This window comes from Spodoptera frugiperda, chromosome 29 (genome assembly GCF_023101765.2).
Source record: "Spodoptera frugiperda isolate SF20-4 chromosome 29, AGI-APGP_CSIRO_Sfru_2.0, whole genome shotgun sequence".
NCBI lineage: Eukaryota > Metazoa > Arthropoda > Insecta > Lepidoptera > Noctuidae > Spodoptera > Spodoptera frugiperda.
The window spans coordinates 12,444,906-12,458,744 of NC_064240.1; the positions used below are offsets into that span (position 1 = coordinate 12,444,906).

The 13,839-nt window shown below is 34.2% G+C and overlaps 1 protein-coding gene across 5 annotated transcripts in view; it reads right to left on the bottom strand.

The window, feature by feature from the left end:
- The window catches only part of LOC118268615 (terminal nucleotidyltransferase 5C), a 257,875-nt gene that overhangs the window by 25,769 nt on the left and 218,267 nt on the right, over positions 1-13,839 (bottom strand). The gene's annotated exons all lie outside the window — the stretch shown is intronic.

Consider the following 13,839-nt stretch of genomic DNA (forward strand, 5'->3'; position numbering starts at 1 on the left):
TTTTAAAACTACGTTAAGTGTTTGAAGCTGAGTTATTTTTATACCGATGCACTTGTATGAGAAACTAGATAAATTAGTGTAATTTGTTTACGTAGTAGGGCTTCAATGTAGCCTGTGGTTACCGTGACGTCAATAAAAACAAACACTCGTAGCGAGCTACGTCTCGCGTAGGCGTTGCAGGGGCCCGGGCTACGCGCGTAGGCGCGACTGCCGCGTAGAGGATGCGTAGCACCTCGAGCTACCCTAAATAATTGAATGTTTTATAAGTTGGAAGACTTTACAAGTCTGCCAATCAAATTATTACCAACTCATAATATTAAAAAGAGCGATGAGAATATTGAAAAATAAAGTAAATTTAATATATTACGAGGTCAGAATATTAAAGGCGAGGGTAAAAATAAACGACGAAAAATAGAGAGTTTTTTATTTTGAAATTCTCCGCCGTTGCGGTGGCTCTTCAGAATATTCAATTAAAGTAAGCCGGTCGGTAAATATATTTGTTGACGCGTTTTTTTGTTGACTTCATATTGTCTGGGAAACAATAAGCGTGTTCGAGTGTAAATTCATTACTTGGATATTTGATTTTGAATTGAATATTGAGCTTTTGTATTTGGTTAAATAAATCCCACATAGGTTCATCAACAAATAGCTTTGATAAAGTATGTGCAATTTTACAACTTAAACTTCCTTAAGTTTAAGGATAAATAGTTATAATTCTGCAAATTCTTTAAGTCAAGATTTATTTGTGTTATAATTTAATTGTTTAATTACGTGGATGATTAATTTATTTATTTAACACGTATGTTCTGCAAAGAAAACCACACCGTTTACGCAAATCACCATCTGTTCAACTTTATTAAAATAAAAGAAAAAATAAATAGAAAAAGAAGCAAAAATGCTATTAAGAAACTGCGCTATTACAATTAAATCTGATCAACAGAAAAAAGAACTTTAAAAAAAAGTATAACGAAAAAACGAGTGTCATTTTTATATTCAGATAATGAAAGACCAATTTGTGTGACCCTGACCTTCTCGCCCGTACGAGAAACGATTCACACACATACACACACACACACGAAACCACTCACTCGTAAAAAAATTAAAGAAACGTCGTCCAAGAAAAAAGCAGTCACATAAAAATTAAATATGGCCTTATTATTAGACCTGTTGTAACAAGTCTGAGTCCAACTTTGTCTAAGAACTCAACTCTTGTCTATTATTAAAATTTCATTTGTTGGCCTGTCATTGTTACCGCTTCCATTAAGGGCAGCCTTAAAAAGGGCTTGGCTTTTAAAAGGTTTGGCCTTCATGTTGCCCAAGAAATATTTATTTTTATTACAAGCAAACGGTATCTGTTTTTATAACACCGTTTTCTACTGGGCCAATGTTAATTGTTGGTGTATGAAATGCCATTGGTTGGGTTTTTATTTACTTGTAAATAACTATTTGATTTTCGCTTCTAATGTTAATGTTGAGTTGCATTTTGGTTCCTAAATGGATCATGATCGCTCATGTGAAATGGATCACCACTTCAGACGCCTGAAGGCTTAGTACGAGTTTGTTTTACATTTAACGAGAGCGCGTTCGGCGCTCTGATTGGTTGGTTCATTCGTGCCGACCAATCACAGTGCCAAACGCGCTCCCGTTTCGTTTTCGTTCAACGTAAAGCAAACTCGTACTAAGGATACTGTTAAGAATAAGTCAAAGTTTTAAAGAACAGTCAAAATGAGTAGCTTGACGTGTTACAGTCCGTAAATGTTCGTGAAATTTCGCGAACACACGATAAGCGAGTGACATGTGAAATTAATTATTTATATTCAGTCATTATGTATCATCGCAGCAATTAAACTATCGATAAAAACGCGATAAAGCAGCTTATCTATAATAATAACGTTGAGTGCGATGCGGGGACATCTTTTTTATAATAATATTCACTATCTATTTATTTGAAACGTGTTGAAACAGGTTCTTGTTAAGAGCAGTTTGTGAGATTATTGTAGAGGCTGGAAGACTAGTGGATTCATGATCAAACAAGAATTGAATCTGCTGATTTACAAAACGTATCAGTTTTGATTTATGACTGTATGATTGTAATTTTTTTATTAATTCATCATCCCAGTCATCATCGTCAATAGCATGTAGCTTACTTGCTGCTTTTTCAAATTAAAGTTGTCCCTTATGTATAGTACTTATATAATATACCTTTTGTTTAAAAAAATGGCACCCAAACCCTCAAAAACAATTTGTGGATCACACATAGAGTCGCTCCGTGCGAGAATCGAGCCCGCTAATAATGTCCAAAATAACACCATAATGTCATAACAGAAGCTACACGTTTCAACAAAATAATTTCAATACACGGTCTTGAACAGACAGTCGCTGTGTCAATCATAATTATATTATTATTAAATGATGAATCAGATCCGGTTGCTGGTGTTTGAATACATTAAATCGTCAATGTTGCGCAGTTACTTCGAGTATGTAATAACGATGATGCAAGGATCTCGTCAAATAAAGTCAATATTTTTTTGTAAATGTCAAAAACCAATCGTTTTGTGAATGTGTGTTAGGAAGTATAAGGCTATAGACAATGTTGATGTTGTGTAGTAAGGTTAGGCAGAAGAGCGTATATTACACGTGATAGTTAATTTCCACAAGTTATGTTATGGTTTCCATGTTGTCAGAGGTAAACTTATTACCATATACAGTACAAACGACACAAAAGTGCGTTCGGTGCTCGGAATGGTGGCTGGCTCGGCTTGAATCAGAGTGCCGATCGCGCTCTTGTTTCGATTTCGTTAAAGATAAAACAAACATGTACTAAAAGCACTCTTACAGCTAGGCTAATCTGTAACTGACACTTCAAATTTTTGTAGTGAGCTCGATTACATTTTCACCCACCAATGACATGGCTGACCGCGGTAGAGTTCACATCGTTTTTTTGAATTGAATGTTACAGAAATCCGAACCGAAAACGAAAGGATAGGGCATACAAACCTCCAGATTTATATTATAAGAATTTGTAAAACCGACAAATAAATAATTATAGTAATACTTGCTCGACCTGGGAATTGACTAAAAATACGGACAATACTTGCTATAAATGCTGGCTTTGCAATAAAAAAAATTAAGAATATTTTGACAAAAACATCTTCAACCGAATCAAACATGACATTAAGTACAAATAAAACTTGTCAAGTAGGTACTTACGTAACAGCACTATCAAAGCTAAGGTGTGTCTAAGTACTTAGTATCAAAATTATAATTTTAGTGCCGTACTTTACACGTACACTGCAAGGCCAAATGCAAAGGTTAATACTTGTAACGGCATTTCAAAGTGTGCTAACTAATGTACAGATGGTAACACAACAAGCTATGCAAAAACGCTATAAACTGACCTTCAAATGTACCGAAAGATCATACAAAGCGAGATCATGATAAACTGGTTTTGTGTAGTGCATACAATGCACATGTACACTACACATGTACATGTTTACAAAATGTAACATGTCTACTAGAGTTCCGTAAAACGGTGGGTAGTCGCGAAATTGTAGAAGATTTATTTGTGATTTGAGCTGTCAAAAACAAATAGAAAAAACTTTTCCTCTTACTTAAATATTTTCCTTTGTTGTAAACTCGCATGAAACTCATACAACGTTGCATAGCAACCGATTGTTCAGTCACAGTCACTGCGCTATAAATGCAGTCAACACTGTGGCATTAATGAGAATTTGGAAAAGGAAAAATTCAATGTAACTTTGTCACCTAACTAACCTGTCAATATTAGTCAAGCAAGATCTACTAATCGGAAAATGATTTTACGAATAGAATTACGAATGATTTTAGTGAATAATCTCACAGGATTTTCCCAATTGTGAGAGGATCATGCTTCGGCACGAACGTGCCAACTCGACCGTAGTGAAACCACGGCCTGGAGCGTTACTCATTCGCTACCCCAATGAAAAGTAAAGTTATCCTAAGTAAAAAATAGTTCCAAGGATTGCAACGTAGCTGACGTCTGACCGGATCAGGCTGCGGACTACCTAGCGGGTTTACCGGGGCTCCGACTCGAAGAGCAGGAGTAGGAACGGGGTGGTTTTCAGTCAATAAGAGTCTGACACTCCTTCTCGCCTCGCCCAAGGCGGGAGAAGTCATAGGACGATTTTCCCACCTCAAAAAAAAAGGATTGCAACGTCACACATAACAAACAACGTTTGCCTATGTGCTCCAGAAACACACCAGTGATGTCATCTACGCTTAGTGTCATAACAAACACAACATAATGACAAACATTACGTATGAGGATAATATATAATAATATTACATTAATGAGGTTAATTACCACAACTATTTTATTATTGAATAAAACAAAGGGACTTAAGGGAAAACTACGTGGCTGGCCTATTACAAAATTTCAAAACCTTCTATTTACCTACTACAAAATTTGTAACAATTGTGTAGATCATGTAAACTGTTTACGAATTGTGTGACATATAATGAATTTATCAGTTTTCACTCTCCAGAGGGCTTAGTACGAGTTTGTTTTACGTTATAGATACCGAAACGAGAGCGCGTTCGATGTTCTGATTTGTTGGCTCATTCAAGACAGCCAATCATAGATTTATATAAAAATAAAATATTGTGCTGTTGATATGTTTTTTCCTATTGTGTGAAGATATTCATGACGCATGTATTTATACCTAGTTACAAAACATAATATATATAACAAATAACATAGGTATCTACATGTGAATTACGGTATTCATTGAAAACAAAGTTTCCAATCACGTTTGTTTGTAGTCGATTTTCATACAATTTTCACCTATACATTTTCTTTGAGGGGGAAAATATCATCTAGTTCTCCCACCTTGGGAGAGGCCGAATGTGATCTTCGAAGACTCTTACTGACTAAAAACCACCCCGTTCCTACTCCTGCTCTTTGAGCTGAACACCCGACAAACCTTTAGGTCTTCCGCGGCTTTACTAATGGATAGAGCAACGACTTCATTTGAAAATCTATGTAAAAAAAGAATAGCTTAAATGTATGTCAGTCAGGGAACATCACTCGAGCAAAGTCGTAAGTAAATAGCTAGTTTTGTTTATTAATAAAAATGGAGCTAAACGAGTCGAAACTACGTCGAGTCGGTGTTACATTTTAATAATATTAAAGTACAACTTTGACATTTTATTCATAGCGACGACGTACTCACATTGTCTAGAAATAATTTATAGACTAAACCTGACACTAGTTTTTTAAAGAATAATATAAAATTCGTACGTTTTTTTATACAATTTCTTGGAAAACAAAATTCTAGAGAATCGTTTTGTTTGATATAAAATTCGATTGCATTACTGACACCTATCTAATTATGTATTAAAAATCAAAAAGACATTTTTTATCGTGAATTATTACCGAGAATTTGCGAATGTTGATAAAATTCTTATGTGCAGCTGATATAAACATCAATCAAAGTCAAAATCAAAATGTTTTAATTTGATTTTTCGCTTTGCGTATCTAAAATGAATGAATCCTTTAGTACCGAATACCCTTAGTACGAGTTTGCTTTACGTTTAACGAGAGCGCGTTCGGCGCTGTGATTGGTTGGTTCATTTGCACCGGCCAATCAGAACGCCAAATGCGCTCTCGTTTCGTTTTCGTTCAACGTAAAGTAAACTCGTACTAAGGGTACAGATTTGTCTGTCAATCTGTCAGTTAACAGAAAGTAGTTACATCTTTGTTATGCATATGGAAGAACATTTAAGATTTTACTTAAAAAAATATGCTCAAATTAAGATTCTATAAAATTTTAAGTGTATTTTGAATGTCTTGACTTTTATTTTTATTACAAAACATTTGTTAATTTTATTCATTCTTTGATGGACTGAGGTATCATCAAGATGTTTGTGTATAATTACTTATTTCAATAAATCAATCGTTCAAGGTGATGCCGTGGGAAAGATGGTATATTTAAAATGTTTATTTTGCATCTAGTACAGACATTCTGTCTCGTCTAGTAGACGTAAGTGTTTCGAACAACAAGGTCTAGAGTACAATTGCAGAGTTGAGTAAACTTTTAACTTAAATCGAGAATTCATCATGATCTCCCTCGGTGATTCAAAAGCTTTTCTCCATTAATGTACTCACATACGTCCGTAAACCGTGATTTTTTAGTTAATTTAGTATGGCTCACGATAGTTACTATAAAAATATGTATTGATTTTTTTGATTCTGGACTTATTTTTGCGAACTTGATAGATTTATGTTTGAAATTTAAAAGGTCTGACAAAAGTGTGTTTGGTATATATACTTGTTTCTGTTTACCCTTGCGATTAATGATATAGACAGGTGAGATAGAAATACATACATTTATGAATTTCATCTAATATCACATTGAATTACCTGCCTAGGTCAGATCGACATAATATATTCTAATGTCGTACATTCGTTTCGAGCAAAAATATAGGTTCTACTCTTTCGTACGAAACTGTAATACAAATGTCGACATTGAATAATAATCGTTACGCATATAGGACATTTAGAATCATTGAACTTAAGAAAATAACCTTTAGATACTTTGTAGCGAATTGCAACAGTTCGTCTGGTCTAAAGAGTAATCAATTTACACATTAATATGTAGCTAATTATGACAAAAGTGTTCTGTGAGACGGACCTTAATATAGGGCAGAGGTAAATGAGTAGACGTATCACGCCAATAGTAAAAGGCAGTGCTGACGTTGGACACATGAAACATACCTATAGTTATAGCCTCTGGTAATGTCTTTAACATGACAAAAAATAACGCAAGCGTTGGTTCACGCCCATTTTCTGCGAAGTCACGGTATCACTCTGATCGAGTGGACACATTTGTGTTAAAGTGTGTCAAATAAGAGAAGAAAAATACCACGAAAGTTTATTAAAAATGATTTATGATTTAACATACAATTATTATAAGCTTTTCAATTATAGAGTGGTGGAAGTGAATTCATCTCATGACTCGAAGAGGGATTATCGACCGAAATCGAAAGTACTATCTAACGAAGTGGGTCAGTGTCGAGTCAAGGTAACATTATGTTGATAATTTACGTTCATTCATTGCGCTCACTCGCAGGGTTGTCACTATGCTACCATACGAGGTAAATATTGTATTTATTTAACGTAATTAAGTACACGCAAACTACAGTTTAGTTCGGTCGATTGCCGAGTAAGAGATTCGCGGGTAGATAGAACAATGTAGTATGTTGATTTTCAGTTATCAGAAATTCTCAGTAACGCGTACAGAATCTGATGTATACTGTGCTCAGTCCAAAGCACTCAATCGAAAATATCTGGCGAAAAGCGGAACTACTATTTAGAAAAAAAAAATTGGATCCGGGGATGTCACAAAACTAATATCCAAGCCATATGAAAAGAGTGAAGATGGAAATATAAGTATAGAAAAAATAATGGTAAAGGAGGTTTGTTCAAGCTCTTAGTACGAGTTTGCTTTAGGTTGACCAAAAACAAAAAGAGCGCATTCGGCGCTCTGAATGCAAATTTAAAGGTTTGTTCAATTTTGAATGCATACCGGGTAATAGTGATGATGACAGAAAAATGCATACTCTGTAGACAACCCTGCAAGTGCAGACATACAAGCGGTCGTGATCTTCATGACCCGCTTGCCATTTCGGAAGATGCAGGTGAGTATTAGTTAAACGAAAACATTAGAGCGATCGACGCAATATTTTACTGATACAGAGGTCGATCGGGTAACGATTGAATTCTGCGATTGTACTTTGTGATACCTTGTACCGTAGTATTTATCGGAGTATGCGATGCATGTAAACGTTATAATTTAGTTTAATTTATGACACACGTGCATTGCAACGTGTTTTGATTTTTGTAAGGAACTGATATTTTTATGTGATATCTGATAATGATTAACTATACAATCGTAGATAGCATTGAGGCTTCAAGTTAGGTAAAGCGTTATTATAACTAAGTCGAAAATCATAGTTTTCCTACTAGTTCTGTACCCTTAGTACGAGTTTGCTTGACGTTCAACGAAAACGAAACGAGAGTGCGTTAGGCGCTCTGATTGCCAATCAGAGTGCTCGTTTCGTTTTCGTTCAACGTAGAACAATCTCGTACTAAGCCCTCTGATTAATAGGTTCATTCGAGCCGGCCGATCACATACCAACATTATTGAAATTGTATTGATATTTTTATAAAACATCTTCATCAGCTTAGCAAATAAAATAAAAATTAATATATTATTGATCACGATGCATCAGATGCAATATAAATTAATCAAGCAACAAAAACTTAATAGCTACCACTTAATTACAGTAATATTTTCGTTTTGCGGTTAGTTTTTGCTTGGGAACCAGTTTATTAACCCCCGACGCAAAAAGAGGGGTGTTATAAGTTTGACGTGTCTGTCTGTCTGTCTGTCTGTCTGTCTGTCTGTCTGTGGCATCATAACTCCCGAACGGATGCAGTGATTTCAATTTAGTTTTTTTCGTATGAAAGGGGACTTACGTGCGAGTGTTCTTAGACATGTTTGAGGAAAATCGGTTAAGCCGTTTTAAAGTTATGGGCGGTGAAAGTGGGGAGATTAACCGAAGGTCTGCAAATATACTGGGATGGGGTCTCAAATTAAACCGCAATGAAAGAAGATATTATTTTTTCTTATTAACAGAAATAAAAATATATAATAAAAATAAAAAAAATAATAATAATTAAATAAAAAATTTAATAACAAAAATATAAAATTTTTAATTTAACGTTTTATTATAAACAAAAAATCTTGCACCAATGTAATCTTTAGCCTACTTATATGTAGAAACAAAAATTAGTAATTAATAAGTCAAAAAAAAAAGCGAACGAGCTTGACCTCGAATGTAATCTATACCTTAACATAACAAAAATCGAAATTATAGTAAGTATATGTAATATACTAAGCCTAACTTAACCTACCTATAAAAAGTATAAAATAAAAAATTAAATTAAAAATTTAAAAAACCCCCGACAAAAAACTTAATTTCCCTTTAAAAAGTAAAAAAATAATAATTAAAAGAAACTTAATCTTAAAGTACCTAAGAATGTACTAATAATTCTAAAAAAATACGTCTCGTTGGGGGACCGCATTCATATGGACTGTACACCGCCGCCCGCACCGCTATATTTCTATTTTAGAATATAATAGAATAATTCTAAGAAATAATTAGGAGCGGTCCCCCAACGCGACGTATTTTTTTAGAATTATTAGTACATTCTTAGGTACTTTAAGATTAAGTTTCTTTTATATTATTTTTTTACTTTTTAAAGGAAATTAAGTTTTTTGTCGGGGGTTTTTAAATTTTTAATTTTCAACATATGTAGTAGGTACCTACTTATAAAACCCCTGAGGTGACGAATTGGTTGGTTTCTGTGAATTATATTGTGACAACTGCATTCCACTAAATTTCCTCCTATAAAAACGTTTCCCGAATATTTAAGAATGTACCAGAAAATATTATTTATTATTTAGTAATTATAAAATCCCATCCCATTGAATTTTATTTATTTAAAAATGAATCATATTGAGGATACATGAATACCTATCTGTCTTAAAATGAGGAATAAATATTAGTCAGGTGCGAAATTATTGAAATTAAATCAAAACATTTTAATGTAAATATGGCTAGAAATGACGAATAGCTGATCAAAGATGCATTATACCTAATGCGCTCTAACAAGGTGCGGCTGACAGATGCCAGTATGACGTTGACGTCTCTCTTTAGGGATGGACATTAGAAAAATCTTTTTTTATCGTTATCGATACTCGCAGCATACATTTAATTCTCTTGAATTTTTTTATTAAATGTGTGTGTTATTTAGTTGTGCAGTCTAACTACGTGTATATACTTGTCAAAATAAATATTTTATGACCGAGCCCTGAGGTGTTTCAGAGTTATAGTTTTACAGAACCGTGAAGAAAACAAGGATATATTAGTTTGTATATGTTGGAATAGTAGCACCACGCATTATCAATGGCGCCGGAAATGTCTAGAAAAATGCCTACTACATATTTCTGCTCAGATAATGTCACTGTGGTTTGGGCAGAGAGAGCCGCGTCTACAGTGGATTTACCCACATAATTAAAGGTTTTTTAAGAATGATAATTGAACGACGCACGATTTTCGTTTTTTATTCTAAAAAAAACATCGACTACCTATCCATCGTAGCCGTACATCCCATCACTAAACACGACTATGGCTTTACGTTATACGCATAACACTTTACTTTATTTTTCATTTCATTAGATTTTAATTGAATACTAGAACATTCCGGTTGGTTTTAATTTAATTAACTACGCATCCGAATGATTTAACATAATACGAATGTGATACAGCTAAAATATTAAGGCATAATTTTTAAATCGCAGCAACTTTCAAGAGTGATACGAAACGTTACTAAATCTGTCAGCCGCACCTTGTTAGAGCGCATTAGGTATAGATTTCCTATATCAAAAGTTATAAGGAAGTAGTATTTGTTGTGATATATTTATGAAGAGAACAAAGGAGACTGCCTCGTTGGTCGAGTGGTCGCAAGTGCGATTGCCGGCAAAGGATCTCGGGTTCGATTCCCGGGTCGAGCAAACCATTACTGGGCCTTTTTCGGCTTTCGAAAATATCTCAGTAGTGAAAGGAGTCTGGAATTGTGCCCAGAATATGGCAATAGGCACACCCTAAATTACGGGACTTATAACACCAGTGGTGAAAAGTGGGTGTACATTGTATAGCGGCATTACGTGCAGTAATGTGCACCTCTGCCTACCTCATCGGGGATAAAAGGCGTGACGTTGCAAGAACAAAGGAGACTGATTTATGTGACTCGCTATTTGAAAAAATGCTTTTTTCAATTAAACGTAATTTAAATATAATCAAGAAGACATAATTCATCTTATTTTTAAAGCTTGTCTGTATTTCTGTCAATGTATACCGATATGCCATAATATGAATAAATAAATAAACTTTGCAGCAAGCAAGTATTGTAATAAAACAAAAGTGTGAAACTGACAGATTATTTCAGTAATTATATATATTTTTTAAATGAAACATATATATAACTTAGCGTTTTACACTTACAACGAACAATATTACATTAAGTCAATAAATTGTCTGCCGATAAGAATATGGCATTGGACTATTAAACAACAAACACGTGCCACAAAAAAAGGACCAATCAATGAAATGTAATTCGAATAAATTTCTTGAATGACACATTAAAATGCCGGATCCACAAAGCACTACATTTTACATCCCGGATATGTCATACAGGTTTCAAAAAGTCTATAAGCTGTACTCAGATCAGAATTCCCATTTTTTTTTATTTACTACCCAAACTGGAACATAATCAGAGGCCTTAGTACGAGTTTATTTTACGTTTGACGAGGTCGAAACGAAGGTGCGTTCGGCACTCTGATTGGTTGGTTCATTCGCGCCGGCCAATCACGGCGCCGAACGCGTACTCGTTTCGTTTTCGTTCAACGTAAAGCAAACTCGTACTAAGGATACTGGTGTCCTTTCTTTCTCTCGTCTAGTCGGTTACAAGGTCATTCATCAGGTCTTTGTGCTCTTAAACGGATTTGGTTGAAACCAGTTTATATATGACGTCACCCAACCGATGTATCGATGCAATGTAGTAGAATTTAGAGTAATACTTATTTATTGTTTTTTTTATATCTAATTCTCCTAATCCTCGTGTAGGTACATATTTAACAAAGAGGACAACCTTGAAAATTGATTGATAATAATTCATGTGGTTTAAATGCGGTTAATTTGTATATCAATAAAATTATGGGATTACGTATACGTAAAATACAATGAAATTACTCTTTGAGGAAAATAACAAAACACAATAGTGAAAACATATTCTATCATTGATAAATAATTACAGTAATGTAATCAGATAAAAAATCACTAAACACAAATAGTATAATAAAAATGTCTATAAATACAGCAACAGTGGACAATCAGACAGAACGTCACACTATTATATTTATAGTCTGTCGCAATAAATCGTACAAGAATCCCAGCAATATCGCTACTTTTAATAACAAACGTACTATACGCGTTACGAAAGGCTCCACAAATGACGAAACACTTCGATACGATGTAGTAACTTGCAACAATTTTAGTAAAATCTCAGCTGTAATTATTATTTTAATATTTATAGTTTCCTTCGAATCATTGTGTTCATGTTATCTGCTGCCTTCATCGCAACCGGTTGCTATTTTGTGTGGTGTTCCAAAGTTTGGATTGTTCAGTGTGTTTCGCGTACTTCTATGTTGTTTGAAATGTCTGCGGTTTTATATGATTCTTAATTAAGCTAGAGACATGTGAGCCCCGACTTTGCGGTTACGTGTGGCAACGCTTTTACTTATTTACTCAAAAAATTAGCAAACTCGATCAATTCTAAATCAACATCACCTACATACAGATCCAACAAATTGATTACAAAATCTTGCATACACGAAATATCGCGGCCGAAACCTAATTATAAAATTTTACCAGTCAATAAATTTAATCTACAAAAAAATGGATTTACTTAAAACCTCCTTGCACCAATTCCAGTGGAAGTTTAACAAGCTTACCGCCATATACGTATAAATTGATTGGTACCTACGTACGTACGTATGTATGATAAACAAAAAATAATGTATCCGTTGCCATGTGGCCAATTACTTGGGAGTCGTAACGGAACATGCATAAGTATGAATGACAAGATACAAGTGTGCCACACTATAGAATGTCGAATCACTGACGACCAAATTGGCGAGTTAAGAAAGCTATTCAAGGGTCAAATTAATTTTAATGACGACGTCGAAGGCGTACTAAATTGTACTGAAGTGATGCACCTTATATTTTATGAACACAGTAACTGTTTTTCTGGGATCGATAGAAGACAAAAATGCTTTTTCTTTTCTTTCGATCGATCGATCAGTCTACTGCTAAATAATACCATTTAAACTTATATGACATTATAAGTTTTTAAACTGACATGGTCACTAACACTAGAATTGGAAGTTACAACGGGATATTTACCATGTTTTTCAATTTTATCTGACCTTGAATCTTCTTATCTCAAAAATTTAAGTTTATAATGTATGATCATTAAGCCAAAAATGCATATTGTCCCTATAATCTAACACTCTTCCATCATAACAATTGTCAAAATCCAAATAAAATGTAACCAGAACAAATCCAAACAAAATATCTCACTCCAAAAGAGATTTGATTTTAATAAGGACAAACTTAAAAGGATTACAGATTGAAGCCATTTCTGTAAAGTTAGACAGAGCATTAATTATTCCAATTAAGTTTGTTACCGACTGAATGCGGATACTAGCGCTTAATTATTCGGTCCGTTTACAACTAGACTAATACTTTACAGATAATTTTAGACTCGCTCTGGTATGAGAGAATATTATCGAAGGACCTTTAGATTTTTTATTTCTATCTACTGCATGCTCCAATCTCTTTTGTTCGGTGACGAATGTTTCATAGGTATAGGTAATGTGATAGGTTACTCACCTATTTACTACGCTAGTCGACAACAACATGATTAGTGAAAATCTACATTTTCTGGTTACCGATACGGGAAAAAACAGACACGATGATGTAATGTGGTCATCCCTACAGTGATACCGCACTCGAATCGATATCATTGTGTGTAGGTAATCAACCAAGCCAATATAAAAGTGTCGTCATCAATTATCATCCATTGTTCAGTAGCAGACAAAAAAATCAATTTACCAGAATTCAACGGGGAAGTAAAAGGTCTGATATGAAATCCGCTTAGAATTCCAAGTGAAG